At 36.8% G+C, this 17,701-nt stretch overlaps 1 long non-coding RNA gene across 2 annotated transcripts in view; it reads left to right on the top strand.

Annotated features, from left to right (window-relative positions):
* Positions 1–17,701, top strand: part of LOC309861153 — a 292,958-nt gene that overhangs the window by 2,703 nt on the left and 272,554 nt on the right. Inside the window, exon 2 of one of the 2 annotated variants that reach the window (XR_014309785.1) lies at positions 7,601–7,750. The exons of the other annotated variant lie outside the window; for it this stretch is intronic. This is a non-coding gene — a long non-coding RNA (uncharacterized lncRNA). The remainder of the gene's footprint in view (positions 1–7,600; positions 7,751–17,701) is intronic. 2 annotated transcript variants of the gene reach the window in all.

The raw sequence follows: 17,701 nt of genomic DNA, 5'->3' as shown, positions 1-17,701 counted from the left end.
GCATGGAAACAGACTCTCTCCTAGAGTCTCCAGAAAAGAGCACAGCCCTGCTGATGTTTTGATTTTTTAAAATTTTTTATTTTTTATAAACATATAATATATTTTTATCCCCAGGGGTAGAGGTCTGTGAATTGCCAGGTTTACACACTTCACAGCACTCACCAAAGCACATACCCTCCCCAATGTCCATAACCCCATCCCCCTTCTCCCAACCCCCCTCCCCCCAGCAACCCTCAGTTTGTTTTGTAAGATTAAGAGTCACTCATGGTTTGTCTCCCTCCCAATCCCATCTTGTTTCATTGATTCTTCTCCTACCCACTTAAGCCCCAGTTGCATCACCACTTCCTCATATCAGGGAGATCATATGATAGTTGTCTTTCTCTGATTGACTTATTTTGCTAAGCATGATACCCTCTAGTTCCATCCACGCCGTTGCAAATGGCAAGATTTCATTTCTTTTGATGGCTGCATAGTATTCCATTGTGTATATATACCACATCTTCTTCATCCATTCATCTGTTGATGGACATCTAGGTTCTTTCCATAGTTTGGCTATTGTGGACATTGCTGCTATAAACATTCAGGTGCACGTGCCCCTTCAGATCACTACGTTTGTATCTTTAGGGTAAATACCCAGTAGTGCAATTGCTGGGTCATAGGGCAGTTCTATTTTCAACATTTTGAGGAACCTCCATGCTGTTTTCCAGAGAGGTTGCACCAGCTTGCATTCCCACCAACAGTGTAGGAGGGTTCCCCTTTCTCCGCATCCTCGCCAGCATCTGTCATTTCCTGATTTCTTAATTTTAGCCATTCTGACTGGTGTGAGGTGATATCTCATTGTGGTTTTGATTTGTATTTCCCTGATGCCGAGTGATATGGAGCACTTTTTCATGTGTCTGTTGGCCATCTGGATGTATTCTTTGCAGAAATGTCTGTTCATGTCCTCTGCCCATTTCTTGATTGGATTATTTGTCCTTTGGGTGTTGAGTTTGCTAAGTTCTTTATAGATTTTGGACACTAGCCCTTTCTCTGATATGTCATTTGCAAATATCTTCTCCCATTCTGTCAGTTGTCTTTTGGTTTTGTTGACTGTTTCCTTTGCTGTGCAAAAGCTTTTGATCTTGATGAAATCCCAATAGTTCATTTTTGCCCTTGCTTCCCTTGCCTTTGGCGATGTTCCTAGGAAGATGTTGCTGTGGCTGAGGTCAAAGAAGTTGCTGCCTGTGTTCTTTGCAAGGATTTTGATGGATTCCTTTCTCACAGTGAGGTCCTTCATCCATTTTGAGTCTGTTTTCATGTGTGGTGTAAGGAAATGGTCCAATTTCATTTTTCTGCATGTGGCTGTCCAATTTTCCAACACCATTTATTGAAGAGGCTGTATTTTTTCCATTGGACATTCTTTCCTGCTTTGTCGAAGATTAGTTGACCTTAGAGTTGAGGGTCTATTTCTGGGATCTCTATTCTGTTCCATTGATCTATGTGTCTGTTTTTGTGCCAGTACCATGCTGTCTTGATGATGACAGCTTTGTAATAGAGCTTGAAGTCCGGAATTGTGATGCCACCAACTTGGCTTTCTTTTTCAATATTCCTTTGGCTATTTGAGGTTTTCTCTGGTTCCATATAAATTTTAAGATTATTTGTTCCATTTCTTTGAAAAAGATGGATGGTACTTTGATAGGATTTGCATTAAATGTGTAGATTGCTTTAGGTAGCATAGACATTTTCACAATATTTATTCTTCCAATCCAGGAGCATGGAACATTTTTCCATTTCTTTGTGTCTTCCTCAATTTAGTTCATAAGTACTTTATAGTTTTCTGAGTATAGATTCTTTGCCTCTTTGGTTAGGTTTATTCCTAGGTATCTTATGGTTTTGGGTGCAGTTGTAAATGGGATTGACTCCTTAATTTCTCTTTCTTTTGTCTTGTTGTTGGTGTAGAGAAATGCAGTTGATTTCTGTGCATTGATTTTATATCCTGACACTTTACTGAATTCCTGTACAAGTTCTAGCAGTTTTGGAATGGACTCTTTTGGGTTTCTACATATAGTATCATATCATCTGCGAAGAGTGATAATTTGACTTCTTCTTTGTCGATTTGGATGCCTTTAATTTCCTTTTGTTGTCTGATTGCTGAGGCTAGGACTTCTAGTACTATGTTGAATAGCAGTGGTGATAATGGACATCCCTGCTGTGTTCCTGACTTTAGCGGAAAAGCTTGATGTTTTGATTTTAACTGGTGATGCTCATGCCAGACTTTTGACCTACAGAGGTGTGATAATAAATTTGTGTCCTTTTAAGCTGCTAAATTTGTGTTAATTTGTTACAGATGCAAGAAAAATTCAACACACTCTGTAAGGGGCAGAGTGAGAAGTGAGCTGGTTTTTTTACCCCACTCCTTCTTGTCCCACCGCAATGTTTTTATCAGGAACATAAGTAAGATTTTGCAGATAAGCTATGCACATATCATTCTAACCATTTGGAGTCAGTATTTGTAATGGTGGGTGCTATAAATCTGAATTAATATCCAATAGATATTAAATAATTCATAATTATAATTATAATATATAATAATTATAAATAACACAAATAATCACTATATATATACATAGTTATAATGATATATAATCATAAATAATTATAACAAATAATATATAACTATAAATAATTATAACAAATAGTATATAATTTCAAATCACTTGTACATTTGGGGGGATTTCTTCTTAAAAAATAGTATTTTCTGCCGAGGCTTTATTTCTTCCAAATTCTTATACTCTCTGTGTGTGTATGTGTGTGTGTATGACAAAGAATGTCCAAACTAGGGCTTATAGGACAGTGTCTAATAGGGAGATAATAGTAGACATCCTTGTCTTGTTCATGATTTCCTTTTATTTATTTTTTAAAAATTTATTTATTTGCACTGCAGAGGGAGGAGGGTCAGAGGGAGACTCAGACTCCCCACTGAGCAGAGAGCCCCATGTGATACTCGATCTCGAGACTCTGGGATCATGATATGAGCGGAAGTCAGACACTTAACCAACTGAGCCATCCAGGCTGCCCTCATTTATTATTTTTTTATTTTTAATTTATTTATTAAAAAAATTTTTTTTAAAGATTTTATTTATTTATTTGGCAGAGACAGAGATCACAAGTAGGCAGAGAGGCAGGCAGAAAGAGAGAGGAGGAAGCAGAGAGCCCAATGCGGGGCTCGCTCCCAGGACTCTGGAACCACAACCTGAGCCAAAGGCAGAGGCTTTAAGGAACTGAGCTACCCAGGCGCCCCACCCTCATTCATGATTTTAAAGGAATGCTTTTGAAGTTTCAGCACATGTGTATGATGTGGATGACATTTTTATGTATTTCCTATTGTTCATCAGGTTATGGGAGTTTCCATATGTATATCTAGTTTGTTAGTAATTTTTTTTATCATACATGAATGTTGAATTTTATTAGATGTTGAGATGAATGTATTTTTTTGTAATTTGTTCATGTGGTGCATTGTATTAATGCATTTTTCTTTTCTTTAAGGATTTATTTATTATTTTAGAGAGAGAGAGAAAGCAGGAGGAGGGGGAGAGGGAGAGAGACTCTTATGCAGACTTCACACTGAGTTCAGAGCACGATACAGGGCTTAATTCACTACCCTGAGCCAAAACCAAAAGTAGGATGCTTAACTAACTGCACCATCCAGGTGCTCTGCATTAATGTATTTTTCTGATGTTGAACCAGGCTTCCGTTTCTGAAAGAAACCAAATTTGTCATTTCAAAAAATATTGTTTAGAATTTTTGCTGTTACATTTATGGGTGAGTTGGAACTGTGGTTATCTTTCACATCCTGTCATTGATAGTTTTGATGTGAAATTTTACAGCTATCTACTTAATATTAGTAATTTGTTTCTGAAAATCAGATGTCATGTGCAAAAACCTTAACTGGGAACCTATTTCTTTTTATTTTAAATGGTATAATTGTAATCTGTTACTTGTTAACCCAAACCAGTTTCCTAAAGTGTAACTGTAATATGGTAAGCAAAACTCTATTAAATAACAAAGCATAACATTGGGATATAAATATTCATAACTTTGCTTCCTGAATCACTAAACAATATGGTTGTTAACAACTAGTTGCTTTGTCAGCAGTAACATACTCTCTTTCGTTGTTACTGCTTTTCTGCTTGCTTTTCCTCTTCCATTAAGTTCCTTAACACTTTCTCAACCTTTTTAGTTCTTCTTCTACACAATTGGGGAAAAACGGGCAATATGAAATATGAAAGGCACTGTGGAAATGTGACAGAGAATGATTCATACGGATGATATTTCAGTGTTTCTTTTATCACCAGTAGCATTTATGCGCTATATCCCTTTCATTGGTATACAGTATTCTTTTTTATTTGCTGACATGATGTTTCATGTTTCTAATGTAACTTAAGCCATTTCCTACACTTTAGTTGTTGTTATTGGTAAAAATGTTATATGGAGTTTTGGGGTACTAAATAAAACATTTCTTATATAAATCTCAGTTGAAATGTTGTTTTGAGGGATATGTATGTTGTATGATATTGGAGAATTAAATATGAGAGGGAATTTATTGGGAAAACATCAATCAGGGAAATGTTCTGTGGAGTATGTCTGAAATGGCTTTATGATTACTTGGGTAACTTCTCTTTTTTTCTTCTCCAAAAATTTTAGGAATGTCAGAATTAATTTTTTTAATTTAAAAAATAAACCACATACTTATATTTTTTTATTCATTTATTAGAGATTTTGTTTGTTTGTTTGACAGAGAGAGGGAAAGCACATGCAAGGGGAACAGCAAGCAGAGGGAGAGGGAGAAGCAGGCTCCTTGCCAAGCAGGGAACCTGCTGTGTAGCTCAATCCTAAAATCTCATACTTTTAAAACTATCTGGGTCTAGTGTTTTCTTTGTGGGAAGAAGTTTTTTTTTTGTTTGTTTTTGTTTTTTTTAAAAGATTTTATTTACTTATTTGACAGATAGAGATCACATGTAGGCAGAGAGACAGAAGCAGGGAGCCTAACGCAGGGATTGATCCCAGGACCCTGGGATCATGACCTGAGCCAAAGACAGAGGTTTTAGCCCACTGAGCCACCTAGGAACCTCTCTTTGTGGGAAGAAGTTAAACTACTGATTCAATTTCTTTAACGACTATAGGACCATCCAGTTTTTTTCTTCTTTAGTCATGTTCGCTAAGTCATCTTGCCTAGGAATGTGTCCATTTCTGCCATGTTTTTGAATTTGTTGGCAGATAGTTTTTCATTATTCTTAGTTTTTTTTTTTTCCCCTCACACCAACCAGTTCACTGATTCTTTGACATCAACTGGGTGTCGAGTAATTCCCTGGAATTAGCATCAGACCCCACAGGTTACGAGCTCACTCCCACAGAACTACCCCCATTTCATTTGCTAGCAGCAATGGGGTGGCCAGGCTATTCACACTTTTGCCCAGCCAGAAATTTGAGGGTTAACATGACCCTTCCCCCACCTCAGGTTTGATAACTCACTATAATGACTCAGATGTTTGGAAAACACCTTATTTACTATTACGGCTATATCATGGAGATTACAACTCAAAAACAGCCCAATGGAAGAGATGAATAGTGCAAGTTGAGGTGTGGGGTGGAGCATGGAGCTTCTATGTCCTCTCTGGTCTTGCCACCCTCTCAGCACTTGGATGTGTTAACTTATCCATAAGCTCTCTGAACCTCCTTGTTGAGGAATTTTTATGGAGATTCCACTATACAGACATGATTGGTTAAATCACTGGTAATTGGTGATGGAACAAAATTTCCAATCCCTCCCACTTCTCCAGAGATGGGGGTGGGGGGGTAGGGCTGAAAATTCCAGTTCTCCAGTCACGTGGTTGGTTCCTCTGGCAAGGGGCCCCAGTCCTGAAGGGAGACTGCCAAGCATCACTTTAATGACATAAAGTTTGTTCTTTCTTAAGATTGCTTTGGCTATTTGGGGTCATTTGTGGGTTCATAAAAGTTTTAGGGTTGTTTGTTCTATTTCTGTGAAAACTGCCCTTGGAATTCTGTTGGGAGTTGTATTGAATCTGTAGATTATTTTGGGTGATATGGACATTTAACAATGTTAATTCTTCTCATCTATGAGCACTGAATATCTTTCCACTTATTTGTGTCTTCTTCAACTTCCTTTATTATTGTCTTACAGTTTTCAGTGTACAGTGTACAGGTCTGTCACTTCCTTGGTTAAGTGTATTCCTAGGTATTTTCTTCTTTTTGATGCAATTGTAAATGTGATTGTTTTCTCTCTTTCTTTTTTTTAAAGATTTTATTTGTTCATTTGAGAGAGAGAGAGAGAGAGAGAGAGCGCACAAGCAGTGGGCAGAGGCAGAGGTAGAAGTATTCTCTCTTCTGTGGGGGGAGCCCAGCATGGGACTTGATCCCAGGACCTGGAGAACATGACCTGAGCTGAAGACAGATGCTCAACCATCTGAGCCATCCAGGTGCCCCAGTGTGATTGTTTTCTTAATTTCTCTTTTTGTTAGTTTTATGTATAGAAACACAACTGATTTTTGTATAATGATTTTGTATCTTGCAGGCTTACTGAATGTATTTATTAGTTCTAAGTTTCTTGGTGGTCTTTAGAGTTTTTTCATATATATTATGTCATCTGCAAATAGAGACAGTTTTACTTCTATTTCGATTTGGATGCCTTCTATTTCTTTTTCTTGCCTAATTGATCGAGCGATGACTTCCAGTACTCTGTTAAATAAAAGTGGCAAGAATGGGCATCCTGGTCTTCTTCCAAGAGAAGGGGCTTTCAGTTTTTCACCTAAATATGATGTTAGCTTTGGGCTTGTCATAGGTGGCCTATATGGCATCTCATGTCATTATGTTGAGATAATGTTCCCTCTGTTGCCACTTTGAGAGTTTTATCATGAATCGCTGTTGAGTTTTATCAAATGCTTTTTCTGTATCCTTTGAGATGATCCTACAATTTCTATCCTTCATTTTGTTAATGTTGCATATCGTATTGATTGATTTGCGGACATTGAACCATCCTCACATCCCTGGAATAAATCCCACTTGATCATGGTGTATGGTTCTTCTAATGTGCTGTTGAGTTCAGTTTGCTAGTATTTTTTTTTAGAATTATTTCATCTATGTTCATCAGGGATATTAGCCTGTAATTTTCTTTTCTTAGAGTGTCCCTTTCTGGTTTTGGTGTTGAGGTAATGCTGGTGTCATAAAATGAGTTTGGGAGTCCTCCTTCATTTTCTATTTTTTTGGAGGAGTTTAAGAAGGATTGGTATTAATTGCTCTTTAAATGTTTGGTAAGTGGTTGGCCGGTTAGCTCAGTTGGTTAGAGCATGGTGCTAATGAATGTTTGGTAAAGTTCACCAGTAAAGTTATGTGGCCCTGGACTTTTGTTTTTTCAATCATTCATTCATTCATTCATTCATTAACTTATTTATTTATTTCTTATGTTCAATTAGCCAACATATAATACAACATTTGTTTCTGATGTAGTGTTCAGCGATTCATTAGTTGCATATAACACCCAGCACCCAGTGCTCATCTGGACTTTTTTTTTTTTTTTTAAGATTTTTATTTATTTATTTGACAGACAGAGATTATAAGCAAGCAGAGAGGCAGGCAGAGAGAGAGGAGAAAGCAGGGCCCCGCTGAGCAGAGAACCTGATGTGGGCCTCGATCCCAGGACCCCGGGATCATGACCTGAGCCAAAGGCAGAGGCCCTAACCACTGAGCCACCCAGGTGCTTTTGTTTGAGCTTTTGTTTGTTAAGAGGTTTTTGACTACTAAATCAATCTCTTAGTATTGGTCTGTTCAGATTTCCTGTTTCTTCATGATTCAGTCTGGTAGGTTGTGTGTTGCTAGGAATTTATCTTTTCTTCTAGGTTGCCCAATTTTTTGGTGTATGTTTGTTCATAGTAGTCTCTTATGATCCATTGCATTTCTGTTTATTAGTTGTGACAACATCTTTTTTATTTTTAATTTTATTTGAATCTTCTTTTATTATTTTTTTTTCCTGTTGAGTCTAGGTAAGGGTTTGCCTATTTTATTTGTCTTTTCAGGAACTAGTTCTTGGTCCTTTGATCTTTTCTACTGTCTTTTAAATCTCCATTTCATTTATTTTTTGCCCTGATCTTTATGTTCTTTTTTTCTACCAAGTTTGGGCATCATTTATTCTTTTTTTAGTTCCTTAAGGTATAAAGTTAGGTTGTTTATTTGAGATTTTTTTCATTTCTTACTGTAGGCACTTACTGCTATGAATTTCACTCTTATTCTGCTTTTGCTGAATCCCATCAGTTTTGGTTGTTATATTTCCACTTTCATTTGTCTGGAAAAAAAATGTGTGTATATGTGTGTGTGTGTGTGTGTGTGTGTGTGTGTGTATATATATATATATATATATATATATATATATATATAGTGAGAGAGAGCACACGAGCCAGAGGGGAGGGGCAGAGGGAAAGGGGAGAATCTTAAGTAGGCTCCATGCTCAGTGTGGACCCCAATGTGGGGCTTGATCTCACAACCCTGAGATGATGACCTGAGCTGAAGTCAAGGTTGGACACTTCACTGATTGGGCCATCCAGGTGCCCTTATATAAAGATATTTTTCATTTATCTTTTAATTTCTTCTTTGACCATTGGTTACTCAGTAACTTGTTGTTTAATCTCTACATATTTGTGAGTTTTCCAGTTTTCTTCTTGAAATTGATTGCTAGTTTCATACCACTGGAGTTGGAAAAGATGGTTGATATGATTTCAGTCTTCTAAATTTATTGAGACTTATTTTGTGGCCTGACATATGGTCTGTCCTGGAGAACATTTCATGTGTGCTTAAGAAGAATGTGTATTCTACTACTTTTTGATGGAATGGTTCTGTAAATGTCTGTTAAGTTCCTCTGGTCTAATGTGTAGTTTAAGTCCAGTGTTTCCTTATTGATTTTCTGTCTGTACTATCTATTCATTGATAAAAATGAGATATTGAAGTCCCCTACTATTATTGTTTGCTCTCTATTACCCCATTTATTTATGTTTGTATTTTTTTTTATATATCTTAGGTCTCCTATGTTGGGTCAATGTTTCCACAAATATTTACAATTGTCATATCCTTTTCTTGCATTCACCACTCTATCATCATATAATGACCTTTTTTGTCTCTTATTAGTCTTTGTCTTAAAGTTTGTTTTGTCTCCTGTATCAACCTTTGTTTTCTTTTCTTCTCCATGTTAAGGAGTATCTTTTTCTATCCCTTTACTTTCAGTCTATGTGTGTTCTTAAAAGTGAAGTGAGTCTCTTATAGGCAACATATTTTTGGGTCTTCTTCTTCTTATTGTTATTATTATTATTAATTTTATTTTGAAGTAATCTCTACACCCAGTGTGGGACCTGAAATTACAACCCCAAGATCAGGAGTTGCACATTTGGGATGCCTGGGTGGCTGAGTTGGTTAAGTGGCTGCCTTTGGATCAAGTCATGATTCCAGGGTCCTGGGATTGAGTCTTGCATCAGGCTCCTTGCTCAGCAGAGAGCCTACTTCTTCCTTTGTCTGCTGCTCCCCCTGCTTGTGCTCTCTCTTTGCATCTCTATGACAAATAAATAAATAAATAAAATCTTAAAAAAAAAAGTTGCATACTCTACCAACTGAGCCAGCCATGTACTCTGGGTCTTATTTTTTTAGATCTGTTCAACTATGTTTTATCTTTTGATTGGATAATTTAGCCCATTAACATTTTTTTATTTTTTATTTTTTTTTTTAAGATTTTATTTATTTATTTGACAGAGAGAAATCACAAGTAGGCAGAGAGGCAGGCAGAGAGAGATAGAGAGGAGGAAGCAGGCTCCCTGCTGAGCAGAGAGCCCGATGCGGGACTCAATCCCAGGACCCTGAGATCATGACCTGAGCCGAAGGCAGCGGCTTAACCACTGAGCCACCCAGGCGCCCTAGCCCATTAACATTTAAAGTAAATATTGGTAGGTATGGACTTAATGCCAGTTTGTTCATTGCTATCTGGCTATTTTACAGTTTTTTTATTCTTTTGTTCTTTTCTTGCTTTCTTCCTTTGTGATTTGATACTTTCCTGTAATGGTATGCTTAGATTCCTTTCTCTGTATCTTTTGAGTATTTACTGTAGGCTTTTGTTTTATGGTTACCATGAGGCTTATGGAAGACATCCTAGAGTTATAACAGTCTATTTTAAGCTGATAACAATTAAGTTTAAATGCATTTAAAAACTACATTTTTACCTCCCTCTCTCATACTTTATATTTTTGATGTCACAATTTATATCTTTTTTACATATATATCCATTAATAAATTATTATAGTTACAGTTTTTTTTAATTACTTTTGTCTTTTAACTTCTGCTAGATTTGTAAATGATAAACCCATCACCATTACTAGATTATTCTGAGTTTAGCTATGTATTTACCTTTACTGGTGAGATTTATACTTTCGAATGTTTTCCTGTTGCTAATTAGTGCCCTTTCATTTCTGCTTAAGGAAGTCACCTTAAGAATTCTTCTAAGGCCAGTGTGGTGGTGATGAACTTAAGCTTTTGCTTATCTGAATAACTCTTTATCTCTCCTTCAGTTCTGAAAGACAACTTTGCTAGATAGAGCATTTTTGTTTGGTGGTTTTTTCCTTAAACACTTTAAATATGTTGTGCCATTCTTTTCTGTCCTGCACATTTCCTGCTAATAGTCTCACAGGCGTTCCCTTGTATGTAACTCCTTGTTTTCCCCTTGCTACTTTTAAGATTCTCTTCTTAGTTTTAACTTTTGACACTTTAATTATGTGTCTTGGCATAGGTCTTCTCACTTCTCATAGGTCTTCATTTTATTGGACATCTCTGGGATTCCTGATTTTTCCTTTCCTAGGATAGGGAAGTTTGTTTGTTCGTTTGCTTATTTGTTTTGTTTGTTTGTTTGTTTGTTTAGGATAGAAAGTTTTCAGCCATTATTTCTTTAATAAGTTTTCTGTCCCTTTCTCTCTCCTCCTTTTTGGATCTCCTATCATGCAAATATCAGTCTGATTAATGATATCCCCTAAGTCTCTTAAGCTGTCTTTATCCTTTTTCCTTTTGCTCCACTGATTGGATGAATTCTGTCTTTAAGTAATTGATCCTTTCTTCCACTGCAACCAGTCTGCTGTTGAACCCCTCAGCTGAATTTTTCAGTTCAGATTCTGTGTTCCTTAGCTCTGTGATTTCTGTATGGTACTTTCTTATATTTTCTAACTCTTTGTTAAAATTCTTGCTTTTTCATGCATTGTTCTTCTTACTTCAGCGAGCATTTTTATGACCATTATTTGAATATTTGAACTCTTCGTGAGGTTTATCACTTCTTACATCTTTTTCTGATGTTTTGTTCTTCTTTTTCTGTTTCTTCATTTTTCTTGGCTCTTTGTACGTGTTTCTATGCCTTAGGTAAAATAGCCACATCTCCTAGCTGTCTTGTGTGGGAGATGAACCTTATTGTTCAACCCTGCCCTAGCTATTGGCTTCTATCAAATCTTTGTGGTTGTCTAAGCAGTCTTGTTTGTTCTTAGTGGCTCCCAAATCGAAGATGTGTCAGAACCTGCCAGTGTCCCAAAGGAGAAGATCTCAGTCAGCTCCTAGATTCAGGCTTATAGACCACTGGACCTTTGGGCAGCAGTTTTTAAAGTGTGCAAATATACCTGTATCAGGGGAAGATGGGGTATGGGCATTTCTGTCTGTGGCCTCATTAGCACTGTGCGCTGAGGGGATAGCTGGCCAAGAACTATTACAGTTTTGGGAACCTGCAAATGTAAGCCTTACTTGCCACCAGAGCCAGGTGATGAAGGGGCATTATTTGGATGGCAGCCACAAAAACTGTGATCCCAGATATGTATATAAGCTCCTTTCCTAGAAATATTGGCAACCTGGAGTGAGGCAGCAGGAGAGCACAAAGTGCTGTCTACCAGCCTCTCTGGTCTTTGGAGAATACAGTAGTCAACTCGTTGTGTGCTAAATTAGAAGCTTACCATGTAGGCTGTCTCTATTAAGATATACAAAAAGGCCTCTTTCCCAGAAAGACTGGGCATATTCTCTGGGTCTGTGTTGGGTCCTCAGGAGTTTGCTATGGTGAGTTCTTACCAGCACTTTAAGAAGTCTCTCTTAGTTTTCTATAGCTCTGTTGGTCTCATGTATGCAATCCCCATTGGCTTTTAAAAATAGGTGTTTTGGGCATCCATTTCTCAGGTGGAGGTTTTAAAAGTTAGGGCATCACATGTAAAATCTAAATCTTTCATTCCTCAGTGAGAATTTTGGAGTTGAAAGTTCCAGGCTGGCTGTGTGTTGCTGCACGAGGGGTGGGGTTTATGGGGAGATTATTAGCCTCTCCTATCTGGTTTGATGTGAGTCCTTTGTCCTCTGTCATTTACTGTGTGGGAGCCACTCAGGTGGTTTGTGGATTTCTTTCAGAGGCACGGGTTCTATATGTACCTGTAGGTTTGGTGTGTTCATGGGAGGATGTGAGGTCAAGAGCCTCTTTATATTGCCATCTTAAACCAGATCCAAACATTGAATTTCTAATGTCAGTTATTAGAAATTATTTTTTTGGAATTTCTTTTTGGTTCTTTTTCAGAGATATAGGTTATTTGTGATATTTTTGTTCCTTTGCAATGTACACTCTTTTATTTCTCAAAATATATTAAACATACTCATTTGATATTCTGTAGGTAAAAAACTTGCATAGTCTAACTCTGTTTCAACTCATTATCACTTGTCCATTTTCTCATAGGTTTGTGATTTTTTTTTTTTTTAAGTTGTAACCATTTGGGTCTGTTCTTCTAGAAAGGATTATATGTTTGTTATTGGTGGGTATTTAGGGTACTGCTAACCTGGAAACATTCTCAGACTATCCTAGCCATACCATATAAGATAGGATGTACCCTATCCTACATGAGCAGAGACTTGTGTTAATAATTTTCAAGGGAAACTCCCCCTCACACCCCATTTTATCTTTCTTGATAATACTTGGGCCTATTATCTCTACTGATTGTCTCTGTAGGGTGAATACTCCTCCCACCCCTGTAACATAATTCACTTACTAAGGATGTTGCTTTTGATGGTACATAACCTTATGCATGGGTCATGCGTGGAAAGTTCTGTTTCCCACCTTGCCCAGGCTTAATGTCTTATCATCTATCTCCCATATGGCTCTATGAAGCCTAAGTCCTAAGCCACCAAGGATAGATAAATGTCTCCACCAAATGCCAGCTCCAGAACTTCTTTGGATTCATGCTATCTTTTACTTGTGGACTTAAGGACTTCCTTTTTTTCAACCAACTCAGCCATTCATTTAGAATGATATTTAAAAATACTTTATCCAAGGCTGGTGTAGCCACTCTGGAAAATATGAAGGTTCCTCAAAATGTTAAAAATAGAACTACCCTATGATCCACCAATTGTACTACTAGGTATTTGTCAAAAGTATACAAACTTAGTGATTCAAAGGAGCACATGCACCCAATGTTTATGGAAGCAATGTCCACAATTGCCAAAATATGGAAAAAGCCCAGATGTCCACTGACAGATGAATGGATAAAGATGTGATACACACACACACACACACACACACACACACACACACACACACTGGAATATTACTTAGCCACCCAAAAGAATGAAATCTTGCCATTTGCAACTATATGGACGGAACTAGAGGGTATTATGCTAAGTGAAATAAGTCAATAAGGGAAAGACAAATACTGTATGATTTCACTCATATGTGGAATTTAAGAAAAAAACCCCAGATGAACATAGGTAAAGGGAAGGAAAAATAAAATAAGATAAAAACAGAGAGAGAGACAAGCCATAGAGACTCAAATATAGGGAACAAGCTGGGGGTTGCTGGAGGGGAGGTGGGTGAGGGGATGGGGTTACTCAGTGGTAGACATTTAGGAGGGCATTTGATATAATGAGCACTGGGTATTACGTGCAACTGATAAATCACTAAACTCTACCCTGAAACTAAAAAAAAGAAAAATAATACTTTATCCACATTTTAAATTATTCTGAATGAGGGGGTTTCTCTGCATATCTCTCCTGCCATATTGCAGGTACAAAACACCTTTTGAGTTTCTTCATCAATTTGTTCCTTGAAAAAACCATCCAGCTTAAGAACATCAGAAGAGCTTATCACTAATCCTGCTTTTTCTACTAATAACCTATATGTAAAGGTAGTAATTCTTCCCAAAATAATTCCTAATTTAGAGCAATTCTCACTAAGTCTTTTTTTAAAAGTAACTTGGTCGAATTTGGGGGGAACCTAACAAAATTATTCTGAAGTTCTTATTTGGAATAAAAAACTGATGAGATTAGCTAGAGCAGTTTAGAAAAAGAATAGTAATGGTGGATGATTAATTCCTTCCTTAATATTAAATATGTTCTAATATTAAATATTAAGCCATATTTTAAACTCTATAAGAGAATTAGATCAGTATGGTAATGACATAGGTACTCATCTGTCATTTGAATGAAAGATAGAACTCATAATAGTTCTGAGTACTTGTTAAATCTTGGTATGTCCTAAAGCAAACTTCCCAAATTAACAGAGAAGTGTAGGCTTAACCCACACATGTTGCTGGCAAGAGTGATTTGTCATTTAAAAAAAAAAAGTTTTAATTGATGTAAAGCAAAATAAGCCCTATGTAGTTTAAAGAATTAAATGAAAGAAAAGTCAAATAATAGAAAAGCTAAGTAAAAATGCTTGCTTGATTGTTGAAAGGGCTTACCAAACTGGAAACTCAATGGCTATTTCTGGAAGGTGGCAAGCAACTGGTTACAGTGAATGATGAAGCAGTAGAGTAATTTATCTGACTTTGATCATTAGAAAACATTACCTTTCAAAAATAATATAAATAAATTTTATTTTAAAAATAAATACATGGAAGGAATATGGAAATAATAGATAAACTTAATTTGGCAAAATTTAAAATTTTTCTATCTTTAGTAATTAAAGAGAAATTCCATGTTTTAAATTGCCTAAATTCTTATAATAAATATAATTGTAACAAATACAATCTATAATAATAAAATAATTCATGTTAATCCACATGAACACTGAAAATCCAGTAGAATCAAGGGTAAAAAGAGATATTTTACAAAAGAGAAACCTGAATTATAAAATATAACAAGAAATATTTGGGCCTTAAGAAATTCTATGAAAAATATTTTTGTAACACTACTGATTTCTTTTTTTTTTTTTTTTTTAATTTGTTTATTTGACAGAGATCACAAGTAGGCAGAGAGGCAGGCAGAGAGAGAGAGAGGGAAGCAGGCTCCCTGCTGAGCAGAGAGCCCAATGCGGGACTCGATCCCAGGACCCCGAGATCATGACCTGAGCCGAAGGCAGCGGCTTAACCCACTGAGCCACCCAGGCGCCCATAACACTACTGATTTCTAATAATACTCTTTAACCCCTAAATTTCCAATTTGTTTTTCTGGTATTTATGTGACTTTTTTAAAAGAACTAAAAGCTAGGAATGCCTATGTTTAGAGAGGAGTTGTCTCTTTCTTTAAATTTTTTCTTATTTGGGGAGTTTTGATTGGGCTTACAGTTTTTTCATAGATTTTTCATTGTTACTATACTAATTAGTAATGCTTAATGTGTTCATATATATAAATGGTGTGTTTGAGTAAGATGTGGTTTATCCTAACTTCGTTGACAAAGACTTATGTAAAACTTTCTCTGCACCACCATTTTATAAAAAACTCTGACTTGTCGATGACAGTGTTACTGAAAACTGCTAACTGAATACTAATTGAAATTTCTTTATGGGTCTGATTTAGTACTAGCAATATGCCACCAGGTGGCAGTATAAGCTAAGCACAGAATCGTCACTCCACAGTTGTGCTTTAACTGCAATGAATTTAGGAATTGAATATCCGCGTTTGAGTAGACTCACTCCATCTTCCTAGGTGTTTTGTAAACCTGGCTTTAAACTAGTTTTTCAGAGGTGAGCCTTTGATTAAAAAAAATTTTTTTTTGGTCATGTTGCACAGGAAAGTAATATGTTACTTTGAGGAACCCAAAAGAACATCTTCTGAATTCCAGTCCAGACAAGAATGAAGCCTCTTTGAGTGCTAAGATTCTCTGTGCTACAGAACTGTAGGTCCTAAGCCAATCAGATAAATAAAGCTGGTGCTTTAGTCAGGAGCCAGTCTGCCAGGAAATATACATGGCAACTGGGGTTGAATTATTCATAGACACTTTTTTTTTTTTTTTTTGTGGGTTAGACAGCTCAATCTGTCTACTTTTTTTTTTTTTTTTTTCTTAAGTCAGGTAGGACTTGATTGCAGTGCTTAGTCACATATTTGGGAATAAATAGCTGCTAGATAAAAATATATGATTTTTTATTTTTACGACTAAATATATATGGCATGTGTTTCATGTCCATACATTTCCAAGGGTATTTTTAGAGATATCTGTTTCCATATCAGTAACTGTGCTCTTTCACGGTGCTAGAGTCTTTCTTTGGGGGAGCGGAGAGCAGCACTGGGGGATGTTTGGTAAGACAGGTGCTCCTGAGAGGCAGAGAATAGCTCAAACAGCTCAAAATCCAAAACCTGGGATTCTAATGAGTGGCTTTAGTGATATTAATGTTAATATTTGTTTTAGCCACTGAAAGAGAATTTCCAGCTGCTCTATTAGAGAAAAGAGTCTCTCAGCTAAATAAATTAAGTCCTTCCTACTGAGACAACTTGAAAGTGAGCACCCATGTGTCTGCAGGGATCTGTGAGAAATCATGGAGAGCCCCAAAAGGCCTGAAAGTCTGAAGTGTGAGGATTCTGATCCTTGAAATTTTCAAAAGGCGAAGAAGTTATTTCAGTAAACCGTGGTCTATAATAATAAATGTGGTCTCAATTCTGTAGTATCAAATGAATGATTGGTGAGTCCTAAGCAGCATCACTTACTCATGAGAAACCAGAATGGGTTTAACATCCATCACAGCAGACTTTCTTTTTTATCCAAATGTCCAGAGCTGGGAAGAGTGGAGAACCTAGAAATCGAATTTAAGCAAGGTGCTTGGCAAGGTCTCTCATAACACACCTCTGGCTGAAGTGAGGTGTAAGTGTCATTAATGTATATCGATAATTAATTCATCAGCTACCAAGGTGGTGCCATTTATTAGAATGATGTCAAATGATGTCTCTAGGGATATCTTTGGCCTTTTTCTTTAATCCTTTTTATTCGTGATTTGGATGAAGATGTGGAAGACCTTCTGATAAAATTTGAGATGATAAGTTAGAATAAATGGTCAAATATGAGTTCTAAAATCTTAGGCTGGTTGAACTTGGTAAGCGTTAGAAGAATGATTTTAATGATATGTAAAGGCTACTCCCTTTGTCCTTACAACAACACATATACGGGGTAAGTCATATCTTAGCTGTAGCATATCTAGAAGAGACTTAAGGGAATATAGCTGACAGTGAATATAGCATCAATCAGCTGTGTACCATGGCTGTCAGCAGAGTAAATGTTAATTTAGGTTTTATTTTTTAATTTTTAAATTTTATTTATTTGACAGAGAGAGATCACAAGTAGGCAGAGAGGCAGGCAGAGAGAGAGGAGGAAGCAGGCTCCCTGCTGTGCAGAGAGCCCGATGCGGGGCTAGATCCCAGGACCCTGGGATCACGACCCAAGCCAAAGGCAGAGGCTTTAACCCCCTGA

Source organism: Mustela nivalis (genome assembly GCF_964662115.1).
Source record: "Mustela nivalis genome assembly, chromosome: 3".
In the NCBI taxonomy this organism is placed as follows: domain Eukaryota; kingdom Metazoa; phylum Chordata; class Mammalia; order Carnivora; family Mustelidae; genus Mustela; species Mustela nivalis.
The sequence above is the reverse complement of the archived record's forward strand: the minus strand, read 5'-3'. Positions and strand labels throughout refer to the sequence as shown.